This window comes from Triticum urartu, chromosome 4 (assembly GCF_003073215.2).
Source record: "Triticum urartu cultivar G1812 chromosome 4, Tu2.1, whole genome shotgun sequence".
Classification (NCBI taxonomy): domain Eukaryota; kingdom Viridiplantae; phylum Streptophyta; class Magnoliopsida; order Poales; family Poaceae; genus Triticum; species Triticum urartu.
Window position 1 is genome coordinate 236,771,580 of NC_053025.1, and position 18,833 is coordinate 236,790,412.

An 18,833-nucleotide genomic window follows, 5' to 3' on the forward strand; every position below is an offset into this window, starting at 1 on the left:
ACGTCTTCTCGATCCAACCGATCAAGCACCGAATGTACGACACCTCCGAGTTCTGCACACGTTCAGCTCGATGACGTCCCTCGAACTCTTGATCTAGCAAAGTGCCGAGAGAGAGTTCCGTCAGCATGATGGCGTGGTGACGGTGATGGTGAAGTGATCCGCGCAGGGCTTCGCCTAAGCACTACGTGAATATGACTGGAGCATAAACTATGGAGGGGCGCCGCACACAGCTTGGAACAATTGATGTGTGTAAGAGGCGCCCCCACCCCCGTATATAAAGGAGGGAGAGGGGAGGAGGCCGGTCCTAGGCGCACCCCAAGTAGGGGAGTCCTACTTGGGCTCCTAGTAGGATTCGGACCCCTTTCCTTTTACCAAAAGGGGAAAGGGGGAAGGAGAGAGAGGAGGAGAAGGAAAGGGGGGCGCCACCCCCTCCCCTAGTCCAATTCGGACTCCTTCCATGGGGGGCACCCCTTGTGGGATGGCTTTCCTCCCTCCTATGGCCCATATGGCCTATATCTTCCCCCCGGGGGTTCCGGTAACCTCCCGGTACTCCGATATATTGTACCCGATACAATCTGAAACACTTCCGGTGTCTGAATAATATCATCCAATATATCAATATTTACCTCTCGACCATTTCGAGACTCCTCGTCATGTACGTGATCTCATCTGGGACTTTGAACAACATTCGATTAACCAAATCACATAACTCATATAATACAAATCGTCATCGAACGTTAAGCGTGCGGACCCTACGGGTTCGAGAACTACGTAGACATGACCGAGACACCTCTCCGGTCAATAACCAATAGTGGAACCTGGATGCTCATGTTGGTTCCTACATATTCTACAAAGATCTTTATCGGTCAAACCGTAATGACAACATACGTCATTCCCTTTGTCATCGATATGTTACTTTCCCGAGATTTGATCGTCGGTATCTTCATACCTAGTTCAATCTCGTTACCGACAAGTCTCTTTACTTGTTCCGTAATGCATAATCCCACAACTAACTCTTTAGTCACATTGCTTGCAATGCTTATCATGATGTTCATCACCGAGAGGGCCCAGAGATACCTCTCCGATACTTGGAGTGACAAATCCTAATCTCGATCTATGCCAACTCAACAAACACCTTCGGAGATACCTGTAGAGCATCTTTATAATCATCTAGTTACGTTGTGATATTTGATAGCACACAAGGTATTCCTCCGGTATCCGGGAGTTGCATAATCTCATAGTCAAAGGAATATGTATAAGTCATGAAGAAAGCAATAGCAATAAAACTTGACGATCATTATGCTAAGCTAATGGACGGGTCTTTTCCATCACATAATTCTCCTAATGATGTGACCCCGTTCATCAAATGACAAAACATGTCCATGGTTAGGAAACTTAACCATCTTTGATTAACAAGCTAGTCTAGTAGAGGCTTACTAGGGACACTGTGTTTTGTCTATGTATTCACACATGTATCAAATCTCCTGTTAATACAATTCTAGCATGAATAATAAACATTTATCATGATATAAAGAAATATAAATAACAACTTTAATATTGCCTATAGGGCATATTTCCTTCAGTCTCCCACTTGCACTAGAGTCAATAATCTAGATTACATTGTAATGATTCTAAAACCCATGGAGTCTTGGTGCTGATCATGTTTTGCTCGTGGAAGAGGTTTAGTCAATGGGTTTGCCGCATTCAGATTCGTATGTATTTTGCAAATCTCTATGTCTCCCTCCTTGACTTGATCACGGATGGAGTTGAAGCGTCTCTTGATGTGTTTGGTTCTCTTGTGAAATCTGGATTCCTTCGCCAAGGCAATTTCTCTAGTATTGTCACAAATGATTTTCATTGGACCCGATGCACTAGGTGTTACAGCTAGATCGGATATGAACTCATTCATCCAGACTCCTTCATTCGCTGCTTCTGAAGCAGCTATGTACTCCGCTTCACACGTAGATCCTGCCACGACGCTTTGCTTGGAATTGCACCAACTGATAGCTCCACCATTCAATATAAATATGTATCCATTTTGTGACTTAGAGTCATCCGGATCAGTGTCAAAGCTAGCATCGACGTAATCATTTACGATGAGCTCTTTGTCACCTCCATAAATGAGAAACATATCCTTAGTCCTTTTCAGGTACTTCAGGATATTCTTGACCGCTGTCGAGTGATCCACTCCTGGATTACTTTGGTACCTCCCTGCTAGACTTATAGCAAGGCACACATCAGGTCTGGTAGACAACATTGCATACATGATAGAACCTATGGCTGAGGCATAGAGAATGACATTCATTTTCTCTCTACCTTCTGCAGTGGTCAGGCGTTGAGTCTGACTCAACTTCACACCTTGTAACATAGGCAAGAACCCTTTCTTTGACTGATCCATTTTGAACTTCTTCAAAACTTTATCAAGGTATGTGCTTTGTGAAAGTACAATTAAGCGCCTTGATCTATCTCTATAGATCTTGATGCCCAATATATAAGCAGCTTCACCGAGGTCTTTCATTGAAAAACTCTTATTCAAGTATCGTTTTATGCTATCCAAAAATTCTATATCATTTCCAATCAACAATATGTCATCCACATATAATATCAGAAATGCTACAGAGCTCCCACTCACTTTCTTGTAAATACAGGCTTCTCCAAAAGTCTGTATAAAACTGATGACCCACAAGTATAGGGGATCTATCGTAGTCCTTTCGATAAGTAAGAGTGTCGAACCCAACGAGGAGCAGAAGGAAATGATAAGCGGTTTTCAGCAAGGTATTCTCTACAAGTACTGAAATAAGTGGTAATAGATAGTTTTGTGATAGGATAAATTGTTACAAGCAACAAGTAACAAAAGTAAATAAAGTGCAGCAAGGTGGCCCAATCCTTTTTGTAGCAAAGGACAAGCCGGAACAAACTCTTATAATAGGAAAAGCGCTCCCGAGGACACATGGGAATATCGTCAAGCTAGTTTTCATCACGTTCATATGATTCGCGCTCGATACTTTGATAATTTGATATGTGGGTGGACCGGTGCTTGGGTGCTGTTCTTACTTGAACAAGCATCCCACTTATGATTAACCTCTATTGCAAGCATCCGCAACTACAACAAAAGTATTAAGGTAAACCTAACCATAGCATGAAACATATGGATCCAAATCAGCCCCTTACGAAGCAACGCATAAACTAGGGTTTAAGCTTATGTCACTCTAGCAACCCATCATCTACTTATTACTTCCCAATGCCTTCCTCTAGGCCCAAATAATGGTGAAGTGTTATGTAGTCAACGTTCACATAACACCACTAGAGGCTAGACAACATACATCTTATCAAAATATCAAACGAATACCAAATTCACATGACTACTCATAGCAAGACTTCTCCCTTGTCCTCAGGAACGAACGTAATTACTCACAAAGCATATTCATGTTCATAATCAGAGGGGTAATAATATGCATATAGGATCTGAACATATGATCTTCCACCAATTAAACCAACTAGCATCAACTACAAGGAGTAATCAACACTACTAGCAACCTACTAGCACCAATCCCGGACTTTGAGACAAGAATTGGATACAAGAGATGAACTAGGGTTTGGAGATGAGATGGTGCTGGTGAAGATGTTGATGGAGATTGCCCTCTCCCGATGAGAGGAGCGTTGGTGATGACGATGGTGATGATTTCCCCCTCCCGGAGGGAAGTTTCCCTGACAGAACAGCTCTGCAGGAGCTCTAGATTGGATCCGCCAAGGTTCCGCCTCGTGGCGGCGGAGTCTCGTCCCGAAAAGTTCCTCCTTATTGTTTTCTCATCGAAAGACCTCATATAGGAGAAGATGGGCATCGGAGAGCCACCAGGGGGCCTGCGAGGTAGGGGGGCGCGCCCTAGGGGGGGGGGGCGCCCCCACCCTTGTGAGAAGGGTGTGGGCCCCTTGGCCTTCATCTTTGGCGAGGATTTTTCTTTATTTCTTTTAAGATGTCCCGTGAAGTTTCAGGACTTTTGGAGTTACGCAGAATATGCCTCTAATATTTGCTCCTTTTCCAGCCCAGAATTCCAGCTGCCGGCATTCTCCCTCTTTGTGTAAACCTTGTAAAATAAGAGAGAATAGCCATAAGAATTGTGACATAAAGTGAAATAACAGTCCATAATGCAATAAATATCGATATAATAGCATGATGCAAAATGGACGTATCAACTCCCCCAAGCTTAGACCTCGCTTGTCCTCAAGCAAAAAGCCGATAACAATAAATATGTCCTCATGTTTAGAGGTAGAGGCGTCGATAAAAATAAAATACGGACATGAAGGCATCATGATTACTCTTATAATAGCAACATATATAGATTTTGTCATATGATTACTTATGTTCAAGTGATGATCTATTCACAATGCAAACGTATAAATCATAAACTTTATTGGGCTCCAACAAACTATAATCTCAGTCATTGAAGCAATTGCAATTTATCATAACATCGGAAAGAGTCTATTTCAGAGCTAAAAAGCAAGTCCACATACTCAACTATCATTTAGTCCTCCATAATTGCTAACACTGACCCAATACTTGTGGTTACAGAGTTTTAATCGGACACAGAGAAAGATAGGGGCTTATAGTTTTGCCCCACAACTTTTTACCTTAAGGGTAATGTCAACAATAATGGTTCATGCTCCCCTACATCCAAGTAGATATATATATATATATCATGTTCTTTCCAACATGCTGAGCTTGCCAAAGGATAAAATGAAAAAGGAAAGGTGAAGATCACCGTGACTCTTGCATAAGGTAGAAGATAATAATAAAGGATAGGCCCTTCACAGAGGGAAGCAGAGGTTGCCATGCGCTTTTATGGTTGGATATATAAAATCTCAATGCGAAAGAACGTCACTTTATATTGCCCCTTGTGATATGAACCTTTATTATGCAGTCCGTCGCTTCTATTACTTCCACATCGCAAGATCGTATAAAGCTTATTTCTCCCACACCAATCAATCATACATATTTAGAGCAATTTTTTATTGCTTTGCACCGATGACAACTTACTTGGAGGATCTTACTCAATCCATAGGTAGATATGGTGGACTCTCATGGCAAAACTGGTTTAAGGATATTTGGAAGCACTATTAGTATTTCTACTTGGTGCTGAGAATTTGGCTAGCATGAGGGGGAAAGGCAAGCTCAACAAGTTAGAGGAACCATGACAACATACTTTATCTCAGATATAAGAAAGACATAACTCATTACGTTGTCTTCCTTGTCCAACATCAACTCTTTAGCATGTCATATTTTAATGAGTGCTCCCAATCATAAAAGATGTCAATGATAATATATCTATATGTGAAAACCTCTCTTTCCTTATTACTTCCTATTAATTGCAACAATGACCAAAGCTATGTCTGCCAATTCCCAACAACTTTTAATCATCATACTCTTTCTATGTGAAGTCATTACTCTCAATAAGATCAATATGAACTTTTTGTTTCTTTTTATTCTTTTTCTCTTTTCTTTTATTCACCCAAGATCATGGCAAAATAATCAAGCCCTTGACTCAACACTAATCTTATTATATATAACTCACGGACTCGATTACATAGAGAGATCATAAAGCAAAACTCAAAACTAGATCATGCCATAAACTTTATTCTACTAGATCAAGATACTACTAATAGGATCGAACTAAGAAAAACGATAAAGATAGGAGTTGTGATTGTGAGACGATACCGGGGCACCTCCCCCAAGCTTGGCAGTTGCCAAGGGGAGTGCCCATACCCATGTGATTATATCTCCTTTGTCGGTGAAGAAGGTGGTGGTGACGGATAATCACACATCGAGCGTAAGAGGTCCTCCAGCTTGCGAATAATGCCCTTGAGTATGACAATATGCTCCTTCAACAAAATATTTTCTTGTGTGAGATTTGTTTTGTATACGAGCTAACTCAATCATCTTGAAAGCTTCGATCTCAGTTGGGGTAAGAAGGTTATGATAAATTTGAAGGATGTCTTTTGCTGCCGGAGCTTGATCCTCCGTGGCCTTCTTGATCCTTTCATCCTTGTTGATCCTCGTGGGTTCTTCCCTCTTCAGATCTATCTTCATTAGCCAAACATCGTTGTCACCATTGTTGGAGGAGGGGGCCGACATGATGCCTAGTCTGGAAAACCCTGACAGAAAACAGCTCGAAACAAGAACATAGGAGGTTTGCGTGATACGGGAGTCAAAATCTTCGGGAGAATATATAATGAATTTTTACCGACCAAAATACGTAACGTGCAAGAAAACAGAGTCCGGAAGGCACACGAGGCGCTCACGAGGTAGGGGGGCGTGCACAGGGGGGTAGGGCGCGCCCACCACCCTCGTGTCCTTCCCGGACTGCTACTTATTTTTCTATTTTTCTAAATATTCCAAAACGGAGAAATATTGCCTTAAAAATTGTTTTGGAGTTGGTTTACTTACCGTACCACATACCTATTCCTTTTCGGAGTCTGAAACATTCCGGAAAGTGTCCCTTATGTATTCCTCCAGGGTTACGGTTTCAATAATATTGGTTTCAACATTTATGGGATTACCTGAGATATAATGTTTAAATCTTTGACCATTTACCACCTTCGGATTTGTGCCCTCGAAGTTGTTGATTTTTATGGCACCGGAACGGTAGACCTCTTCGATGACGTAGGGGCCTTCCCATTTAGAGAGAAGTTTTCCTGCAAAAAATCTTAAACGAGAGTTGTATAGCAATACATAATCACCTACGTTAAACTCACACTTTTGTATCCTTTTGTCATGCCATCTTTTAACTTTTTCTTTAAACAACTTGGCATTTTCATAAGCTTGGGTTCGCCATTCATCAAGTGAGCTAATATCAAATAACCTCTTCTCACCGGCAAGTTTAAAATCATAGTTGAGTTCTTTAATAGCCCAATATGCCTTGTGTTCTAGTTCTAGAGGTAAGTGACATGCTTTTCCATAAACCATTTTATACGGAGACATACCCATAGGATTTTTATATGCAGTTCTATAGGCCCATAATGCATCATCAAGTTTCTTAGACCAATTCTTTCTAGACCTATTAATAGTCTTTTGCAAAATTAATTTGAGCTCTCTATTGCTCAACTCTACTTGACCACTAGACTGTGGGTGATAAGGGGATGCAATTCTATGATTAACATCATATTTAGCAAGCATTTTACGGAAGGCACCATGAATAAAGTGTGAACCACCATCAGTCATTAAATATCTAGGGACTCCAAACCTCAGAAAAATAACTTCCTTAAGCATTTTAATAGAAGTGTTATGATCAGCACTACTAGTTGGAATAGCTTCTACCCACTTAGTAACGTAATCAACAACAACTAAAATATGTGTGTATCCATTAGAGGCAGGAAAAGGTCCCATATAATCAAAGCCCCAAACATCAAACGGTTCAATAACAAGTGAATAATTCATAGGCATTTCTTGACGTCTACTAATATTACCAATTCTTTGACATTCATCACAAGACAAGACAAACTTACGGGCATCCTTGAAAAGAGTAGGCCAATAAAAACCAAATTGCAATACCTTATGTGCAGTTCTATCTCCAGCGTGGTGTCCTCCATAAGACTCGGAATGACACTTGCGTAGGATCTGTTCCTGTTCATGCTCAGGTACACAATGCCTAATAACACCATCTACTCCTTCTTTATAAAGATGTGGGTCATCCCAAAAGTAATGTCTCAAGTCATAGAAAAACTTTTTCTTTTGCTGGTATGTGAACTAGGTGGTATAAACTTAGCAACAATATAATTAGCATAATCAGCATACCATGGAGTACTACGAGAAGTACTTATAACATTTAATTATTCATCAGGAAAGTCATCATTAATAGGTAGTGGGTCATCAAGAATATTTTCTAACCTAGATAAGTTGTCTGCAACGGGGTTCTCAGCTCCCTTTCTATCAACAATATTCAAATCAAATTCTTGTAGCAAGAGAACCCATCTAATAAGTCTAGGTTTAGCATCTTTCTTTTCCATAAGATATTTAATAGCAACATGATCAGTTTGAATAGTTACTTTAGAATCAACAATATAAGATCTGAACTTATCACAAGCAAATACAATTGCTAAAAGCTCTTTTTTAGTAGTAGCATAATTTCTTTGAGAATTGTCTAGAGTCTTACTAGCATAATGAATAACATTTAATTTCTTATCAACTCTTTGCCCTAGAACAGCACCTACAACATAATCACTAGCATCACACATAATTTCAAAGGGTAAATTCCAATCAGGTGGTTGAACAACAGGTGCAGAGACTAATGCTTTCTTAAGTATTTCAAATGCTTCTACACAATCATCATCAAAGACAAATGATATATCTTTTTGCAATAAATTAGTCAAAGGCTGAGAAATTTTTGAGAAGTCCTTAATGAACCTCCTGTAAAATCTGACGTGACCAAGGAAACTTCTTATACCTTTGATGTCCTTGGGACATGGCATCTTTTCAATAGCATCAACCTTGGCTTTATCAAATTCAATACCTCTTTCAGAAACTTTGTGCCCCAAGACAATACCTTCATTAACCATAAAGTGGCACTTTTCCCAATTCAAGACAAGATTAGTTTCTTCACATCTCTGCAAAACTCGATCAAGATTGCTCAAGCAATCATCAAAAGAGGAACCATAGACGGAAAATTCGTCCATGAAAACCTCACAAATCTTTTCACAAAAGTCAGAGAATATAGCCATCATGCATCTTTAAAAGGTAGCAGGTGCATTACATAAACCAAAAGGCATACGTCTATAAGCAAAAGTACCAAAAGGGCATGTAAAAGTAGTCTTTGATTGATCTTTAGCCGACACAGGTATTTGAGAGAAACCAGAATAACCATCTAGAAAGCAATAGTGTGTGTGTTTGCATAATCTTTCTAGCATTTGATCAATAAAAGGTAAGGGGTAATGATCTTTCTTAGTAGCTTTATTTAATTTACGGAAATCAATTACCATCCTATAACCTGTGATAATTCTTTGTGGAATCAATTCATCTTTATCATTAGGAACAACAGTAATACCTCCCTTCTTAGGGACACAATGGACAGGACTTACCCACTCACTATCAGCAACGGGATAAATTATACCTGCCTCCAGAAGCTTGAGTATTTATTTTCTTACCACTTCTTTCATTTTAGGATTCAGACGTCGTTGAGGATCACGAACTGGTTTGGCATCTGCTTCCAAATTTATTTTATGTTGACATAAAGTGGGGCTAATGCCCTTAAGATCATCAAGAGTATATCCAATAGCAGCACGATGCTTCTTCAGAGTTTTCAATAATCTTTCTTCTTCATGCTCTAAAAGGTTAGCACTAATAATAACAGGATATATCTTCTTTTCATCAAGATAAGCATATTTAAGATTATCAGGCAAAGGTTTAAGCTCAAACACGGGATCACCCTTGGGTGGAGGAGGATCCCCTAGGATTTCAACAGGCAAATTGTGTTTCAGAACAGGTTCCTGTTTAAAGAATACTTCATCTATTTCCCTTCTTTCATTCATGAACATATCATTTTCATGGTCTAGCAAATAGTGTTCTAAAGGATCACTAGGAGGTACGGCAATAGAAGCAAGACCAATAATTTCATCCTTACTAGGCAATTCTTCCTCACGATGTTGTTTACTAAATTTAGAGAAATTAAACATGAACCATATCATCCAAACCAACAGTAACAATATTCTTAGTGCAGTCTATGGTAGCATTGACAATATTTAAGAAGGGTCTACCAAATATAATTGGACAAAAGCTATCTTGCGGAGAAGTAAAAACAAGAAAATCAGCAGGATATTTAGTTTTCCCACACAAGACTTCAACATCTCTAACAATTCCAATTGGTGCAATAGTATCTCTATTAGCAAGTTTAATAGTAACATCAATATCTTCTAATTCAACAGGTGCAATTTCATTCTTAATTTCTTTGTATAAGTTATGAGGTATAACACTATCACTAGCACCCATATCACATAAGACATGATAACAATGATCTCCTATTTTAACAGAAATTACAGGCACGCCTACCACATGTCTATGTTTATCCTTATCACAAGGTTTAGCAATTCTAGCAGTTTCACCTTCGAACTGAATAACATGCCCATCAATATTATCAGACAAGAGATCTTTAACAATAGAAATATTAGGTTCTATTTTAACTTGCTCAGGAGGTGTATAAGTTTTAATATTGCTTTTACGAACAACAGTTGAAGCTTTAGCATGATCCTTTACTCTAACAGGGAAAGGTGGTTTCTCAACATAAGAAGTAGGAACAATAGGATCATTATAAGTGACAGTCTTTTCTTCAACTTTAATAGGTGCAGCTACTTTTACTTCTATGGGAGGATGATATTTAAACCACTTCTCCTTAGGGAGGTCAACATAAGTAGCAAAAGATTCACAGAAAGAAGCTACTATCTCAGAGTCAAGTCCATATTTAGTGCTAAACTTACGGAAAATATCGGTATCCATAAAAGATTTAACACAATCAAACTTAGGTGTCATACCTGACTCCTTACCTTCGTCGAGGTCCCAATCTTCAGAGTTGCGTTTAATTCTATCCAATAAATTCCATCTGAATTCAATAGTCTTCATCATAAAAGAGCCAGCACAAGAAGTATCGAGCATGTTGCGATTGTTTTCAGAAAGCCGAGCATAAAAACTTTGCATAATTATTTCTCTCTGGAGCTCATGATTGGGGCATGAATATAACATTGATTTAAGCCTCCCCAAGCTTGAGCGATGCTTTCTCCTTCGCGAGGCCAGAAATTATATATATAATTGCGATCACGATGAACAAGATGCATAGGGTAATACTTTTGATGAAATTCCAGCTTCAATATTTTATAGTCCCATGATCTCATATCATCACATTGCCTATACCATACCAATGCGTCTCCCTTCAAAGATAAAGGGAAGACCTTCTTCTTAGCAACATCATCGGGTATACCTGCAAGCTTAAATAATCCACAGACTTCATCCACATATATTAAGTGCTCATCAGGATGCTTTGTTCCATCTCCTGTAAAAGGATTAGCTAGCAGTTTTTCCATCATAGCCGCAGGAAATTCAAAAGGAGTTTCATTTTCAATAGGTTCAGTAGGTTGAGGAGAAACTCTTTGCTCTACTACACAGGGTGAAGATACCCCGAACAAGCCCCTCAGAGTATTACTTTCCATAGTAACAAGTGACAGTAAATTTCAGCACACTATATAAATTTTTCCTTACCAAATTCCACCTACCAAAGGCTCTACACTCCCCGGCAATGGCGCCAGAAAAGAGTCCTGATGACCCACAAGTATAGGGGATCTATCGTAGTCCTTTCGATAAGTAAGAGTGTCGAACCCAACGAGGAGCAGAAGGAAATGATAAGCGGTTTTCAGCAAGGTAATCTCTGCAAGTACTGAAATAAGTGGTAACAGATAGTTTTGTGATAGGATAAATTATAACGAGCAACAAGTAACAAAAGTAAATAAAGTGCAGCAAGGTGGCCCAATCCTTTTTGTAGCAAAGGACAAGCCGGAACAAACTCTTATAATAGGAAAAGCGCTCCCGAGGAAACATGGGAATATCGTCAAGCTAGTTTTCATCACGTTCATTTGATTCGCGTTCGATACTTTGATAATTTGATATGTGGGTGGACCGGTGCTTGGGTGCTGTTCTTACTTGAACAAGCATCCCACTTATGATTAACCTCTATTCCAAGCATCCGCCACTAAAACAAAAGTATTAAGGTAAACCTAACCATAGCATGAAACATATGGATCCAAATCAGCCCCTTACGAAGCAACACATAAACTAGGGTTTAAGCTTCTGTCACTCTAGCAACCCATCATCTACTTATTACTTCCCAATGCCTTCCTCTAGGCCCAAATAATGGTGAAGTGTTATGTAGTCGACGTTCACATAACACCACTAGAGTCTAGACAACATACATCTTATCAAAATATCAAACGAATACCAAATTCACATGACTACTCATAGCAAGACTTCTCCCTTGTCCTCAGGAATGAACGTAATTACTCACAAAGCATATTCATGTTCATAATCAGAGGGGTAATAATATGCATATAGGATCTGAACATATGATCTTCCACCAATTAAACCAACTAGCATCAACTACAAGGAGTAATCAACACTACTAGCAACCTACTAGCACCAATCCCGGACTTTGAGACAAGAATTGGATACAAGAGATGAACTAGGGTTTGGAGATGAGATGGTGCTGGTGAAGATGTTGATGGAGATTGCCCTCTCCCGATGAGAGGAGCGTTGGTGATGACGATGGTGATGATTTCCCCCTCCGGGAGGGAAGTTTCCCCGGCAGAACAGCTCTGCCAGAGCTCTAGATTGGATCCGCCAAGGTTCCGCCTCGTGGCGGCGGAGTCTCGTCCCGAAAAGTTCCTCCTTATTTTTTTCTCATCGAAAGACCTCATATAGGAGAATATGGGCGTCGGAGAGCCACCAGGGGGCCCACGAGGTAGGGGGGCGCGCCCTAGGGGGGGGGGCGCCCCCCACCCTCGTGAGAAGGGTGTGGGCCCCCTGGCCTTCATCTTTGGCGAGGATTTTTCTTTATTTCTTTTAAGATGTCTCGTGAAGTTTCAGGACTTTTGGAGTTGCATAGAATAGGCCTCTAATATTTGCTCCTTTTCGAGCCCAGAATTCCAGCTGCCGGCATTCTCCCTCTTTATGTAAACCTTGTAAAATAAGAGAGAATAGCCATAAGTATTGTGACATAAAGTGAAATAACAATCCATAATGCAATAAATATCGATATAAAAGCATGATGCAAAATGGACGTATCAAAAACCATATGCTTTGATCACTTCATCAAAGTGTATATTCCAACTCCGAGATGCTTGCAGCAGTCCATAAATGGATCACTGGAGCTTACACACTTTGTTAGCATCTTTAGGGTCGACAAAACCTTCTGGTTGCATCATATTCAACTCTTCTTTAAGAAATCCATTAAGGAATGCAGTTTTGACGTCCATTGGCCAGATTTCATAATCATAAAATGCGGCAATTGCTAACATGATTTAGACAGACTTAAGCATCGCTATGGGTGAGAAGGTTTGATCGTAGTCAACTCCTTGAACTTGTCGAAAACCTTTCGCAACAAGTCAAGATTTGTAGACAGTAACATTACCATCAGCGTCAATCTTCTTCTTAAAGATCCATTTATTCTCTCTGGCTTGCCGATCATCGAGCAAGTCAACCAAAGTCCATACTTTGTTCTCATACATGGATCCGATCTCAGATTTCATGGCCTCAAGCTATTTTGTGGAATCTGGGCTCATCATCGCTTCCTCATAGTTCGTAGGTTCATCATGGTCTAGTAACATGACTTCCAGAATAGGATTACCGTACCACTCTGGTGCGGAACGTGCTCTGATATGTCCATTTTGCATCATGTTTTCTTACTGTTATTTATAATTTTTTATCCATAATAATGCTTTTTGGAGTAATTCTAATGCCTTTTCTCTCATAATTTACAAGGTACACACCAAGAGGGAGAATTCCGGCATCTGGAAATCTGGACCTGAAAAAGCTACTCAGACTACCTATTCTGCACAACTCCAAATGAGCTGAAACTTCACAGAGATTTTTTATGGAATATATAAGAATTACTTGAGCAAATAACTAACAGAGGGGGGCCACCAGGTGGGCACAACCCACCTGGGCACGCCAGGGCCCCCTAGCACGCCCTGGGGGGGTTGTGGCCTCCTCGGCCCACCTTCGGTGCCCATCTTCTGGTATATAGGTCATTTTGACCTAGAAAAAAAAATCAGGAGAGGACTTTTGGGATGAAGCGTCGCCGCCTTGAGGCGGAACTTGGGCAGGAGCACTTTTGCCCTCCGGCGGAGCGATTCCGCCGGGGGAACTTCCCTCCCGGAGGGGGAAATCATCGTCCTCATCATCACCAACAACTCTCCCATCTTGGGGAGGGCAATCTCCATCAACATCTTCAACAACACCATCTCATCTCAAACCCTAGTTCATCTCTTGTGTTCAATCTTGTTACCGGAACTATAGATTGGTGCTTGTGGGTGACTAGTAGTGTTGATTACATCTTGTAGTAGATTACTATATGGTTTATTTGGTGGGAGATTATATGTTCAGATCCAATATGCTATTTAATACTCCTCTGATCATGAGAATGTTTATCATTTGTGAGTAGTTACTTTTGTTCTTGAGGTCACGGGAGAAATCATGTTGCAAGTAATCATGTGAACTTGATATGTGTTCGATATTTTGATAGTATGTATGTTGTGATTCCTTAGTGGTGTCATGTGAATGTCGACTAGATGACACTTCACCATATTTGTGAAGGAAATATGCCCTAGAGGCAATAATAAAATTATTATTTATTTCCTTATATCATGATAAATGTTTATTATTCATGCTAGAATTGTATTAACCGGAAACATAATACATGTGTGAATACATAGACAAACAGAGTGTCACTAGTATGCCTCTACTTGACTAGCTCGTTGATCAAAGATGGTTATGTTTCCTAACCATAGACATGAGTTGTCATTTGATTAACGGGATCACATCATTAGGAGAATGGTGTGATTGACTTGACCCATTCTGTTAGCTTAGCACTTGATCGTTTAGTTTGTTGCTATTGCTTTCTTCATGACTTATACATGTTCCTATGACTATGAGATTATGCAACTCCCGTTTACCGGAGGAACACTTTGTGTGCTACCAAACGTCACAACATAACTGGGTGATTATAAAGGTGCTCTACAGGTGTCTCCGAAGGTACTTGTTGGGTTGGCGTATTTCAAGATTAGGATTTGTCACTCCGATTGTCGGAGAGGTATCTCTGGGCCCTCTTGGTAATGCACATCACCTAAGCCTTGCAAGCATTGCAATTAATGAGTTAGTTGCGAGATGATGTATTACAGAACGAGTAAAGAGACTTGCCGGTAACGAGATTGAACTAGGTATTCAGATGCCGATGATCGAATCTCGGGCAAGTAACATACCGATGACAAAGGGAACAACGTATGTTGTTATGCGGTCTGACCGATAAAGATCTTCGTAGAATATGTAGGAGCCAATATGAGCATCCAGGTTCCGCTATTGGTTATTGACCGGAGACGTGTCTCGGTCATGTCTACATTGTTCTCGAACCCGTAGGGTCCGCACGCTTACGGTTTTGATGACAGTTATATTATGAGTTTATGATTTTTGATGTACCGAAGGAGTTCGGAGTCCCGGATGAGATCGGGGACATGACGAGGAGTCTCGAAATGGTCGAGACGTAAAGATCGATATATTGGACGACTATATTCGGACATCGGAAAGGTTCCGAGTGATTCGGGTATTTTTCGGAGTACCGGAGAGTTACGGGAATTCGCCGGGGAGTATATGGGCCTTATTGGGCCATACGGGAATAGAGGAGAGAGGCCAAAAGGAAGGAGGCACGCACCCCCCCTCTGATCCGAATTGGACAAGGGGTGCAGCCCCCTTTTCCTTGTTCCTCTCCCCCTCTTTCCTTCTCTCCTACTCCAACAAGGGAAGGAGGAGTCCTACTCCTGGTGGGAGTAGGACTCCCCCCCTTGGCGCGCCCTCCTCCTAGGCCGGCCGCCTCCCCCCTTGCTCCTTTATATACGGGGGCAGGGGGCACCCCATAGACACAACAATTGATCATTGATCTCTTAGCCATGTGCGGTGCCCCCCTCCACCATAATCCTCGATAATATTGTAGCGGTGCTTAGGCGAAGCCCTGCGACGGTAGAACATCAAGATCGTCACCACGCTGTCGTGCTGACGGAACTCTTCCCCGACATTCTGCTGGATCGGAGTCCGGGGATCGTCATCGAGCTGAACGTGTGCTAGAACTCAGAGGTGCCGTAGTTTTGGTGCTTGATCCGTCGGGCCGTGAAGACATACGACTACATCAACCGCATTGTTATAACGCTTCCGCTTTCGGTCTATGAGGGTATGTGGACAACACTCTCCCCTCTCGTTGCTATGCATCACCATGATCTTGCGTGTGCGTAGGATTTTTTTTGTAATTGCTACGTTCCCCAACAGTGGCATCCGAGCCAGGTTTTATGCATTGATGTAATATGCACTAGTAGAACACAAGTGAGTTGTGGGCGATATAAGTCATACTGCTTACCAGCATGTCACACTTTGGTTCGGTGGTATTGTTGGATGAGGCGGCCCGGACCTACATTACGCGTACGCTTACGCGAGACTGGTTCTACCGACGTGCTTTGCACATAGGTGGCTAGCGGGTGTCAGTTTCTCCAACTTTAGTTGAACCGAGTGTGGCTACGCCCGGTCCTTGCGAAGGTTAAAATAGCACCAACTTGACAAACTATCGTTGTGGTTTTGATGCGTAGGTAAGAACGGTTCTTGCTCAGCCCGTAGCAGCCACGTAAAACTTGCAACAACAAAGTAGAGGACATCTAACTTGTTTTTGCAGGGCATGTTGTGATGTGATATGGTCAAGACGTGATGAGATATAAGTTGTTGTATGAGATGATCATGTTTTGTTGAAGTTATCGGCAACTGGCAAAAGCCTTATGGTTATCTCTCTATTGCATAAGATGCAAGCACCAAATAATTGCTTTACTTTATCGCTATGCGATAGCAATAGTTGCAAGAGCAATTGTTGGCGAGACAACCATGTGACGACACATTGATATAGATCAAGATGATGGAGATCATGGTGTCTTGCCGGTGACGATGGAGATCATGACGATGCTTTGGAGATGGAGATCAAAGGCAAAGATGATGATGGCCATATCATGTCACATATTTTGATTGCATGTGATGTTTATCTTTTATACATCTTATTTTGCTTAGATCGACGGTAGCTTTATAGGATGATCTCTCACTAATTATCAAGGTACAAGTGTTCTCCCTGAGTATGCACCGTTGCGAAAGTTCTTCGTGCTGAGACACCATGCGATGATCGGGTGTGATAGGCTCTACGTTCAAATACAACGAGTGCAAAACAGTTGCACACGCGGAATACTCAGGTTAAACTTGACGAGCCTAGCATATAACAAATATGGCCTCGGAACACGGAGACCGAAAGGTCGAGCGTGAATCATATAGTAGATATGATCAACATAGTGATGTTCACCATTGAAACTACTCCATCTCACGTGATGATCGGACATGGTTTAGTTGATATGGATCACGTGATCACTTAGAAGATTAGAGGGATGTCTGTCTAAGTGGGAGTTCTTAAGTAATATGATTAATTGAACTTTAATTTATCATGAACTTAGTCCTGGTAGTATTAGCATATCTATGTTGTAGATCAATAGCTCGCGTTTAGCTCCCCTGTTTTATTTTTGATATGTTCCTAGAGAAAATTAAGTTGAAAGATGTTAGTAGCAATGATGCGGATTGGATCCGTGATCTGAGGATTATCCTCATTGCTGTAGAGAAGAATTATGTCCTTAATGCACCAGTAGGTGACATACCTATTGCAGGAGCAGATGCAGACGTTATGAACGTTTGGCTAGCTCAATATGATGACTACTTGATAGTTTAGTGCACCATGCTTAAACGGCTTAGAATCGGGACTTCAAAGACGTTTTGAACGTCATGGACCATATGAGATGTTCCAGGAGTTGAAGTTAATATTTCAAGCAAATACCCGAGTTGAGAGATATGAAGTCTCCAACAAGTTCTATAGCTAAAAGATGGAGGAGAATAGCTCAAGCAGTGAGCATGTGCTCAAATTGTCTGGGTACTACAATCGCTTGAATCAAGTGGGAGTTAATCTTCCAGATAAGATAGTGATTGACAGAATTCTCTAGTCACCATCACCAAGTTAGTAGAACTTCGTGATAAACTATGATATGCAAGGGATAACAGAAACGATTCCCAAGCTCTTCGTAATGCTGAAATCAACGAAGGTAGAAATCAAGAAAAATATCAAGTGTTGATGGTAGACAAGACCACTAGTTTCAAGAAAAGGGCAAAGGGAAGAAGGGGAACTTCAAGAAGAACGACAAGCAAATTGCTGCTCAAGTGAAGAAGCCCAAGTCTGGTCCTAAGACTGAGACTAAGTGCTTCTACTGCAAAGGGACTGGTCACTGGAAGCGGAACTGCCCCAAGTATTTGGCGGATAAGAAGGATGGCAAAGTGAACAAAGGTATATTTGATATACAGATTATTGATGTGTATTTTACTAGTGTTCGTAGCAACCCCTCGGTATTTGATACTGGTTCAGTTGCTAAGAGTAGTAACTCGAAACGGGAGTTGCAGAATGAATAGAGACTAGTTAAGGGTGAAGTGACGATGTGTGTTGGAAGCGGTTCCAAGATTGATATGATCATCATCGCACACTCCCTATACTTTCGAGATTAGTGTTGAATCTAAATAAGTGTTATTTGGTGCTTGCGTTGAGCATGAATATGATTTGATCATGTTTATTGCAATACGGTTATTCATTTTAGTAAGAGAATAAATTGTTTTCTGTTTACATGAATAAAACCTTATATGGTTACACACCCAATGAAAATGGTTCGTTCAATCTCGATAGTAGTGATACACATATTCATCATATTGAAACCAAAAGATGCAAAGTTAATAATGATAGTGCAACTTATTTGTGGCACTGCCATTTAGGTCATATTGGTGTAAAGCGCATGAAGAAACTCCATGCTGATGGATTTTTGGAATCACTTGATTATAAATCACTTGATGCTTGTGAACCATGCCTCATGGGCAAGATGACTAAGACTCCGTTCTCCGGAACAATGGAGCGAGCAATTGACTTATTGGAAATAATACATACTGATGTATGCGGTCCGATGAGTGTTGAGGCTCGCGGCGGATA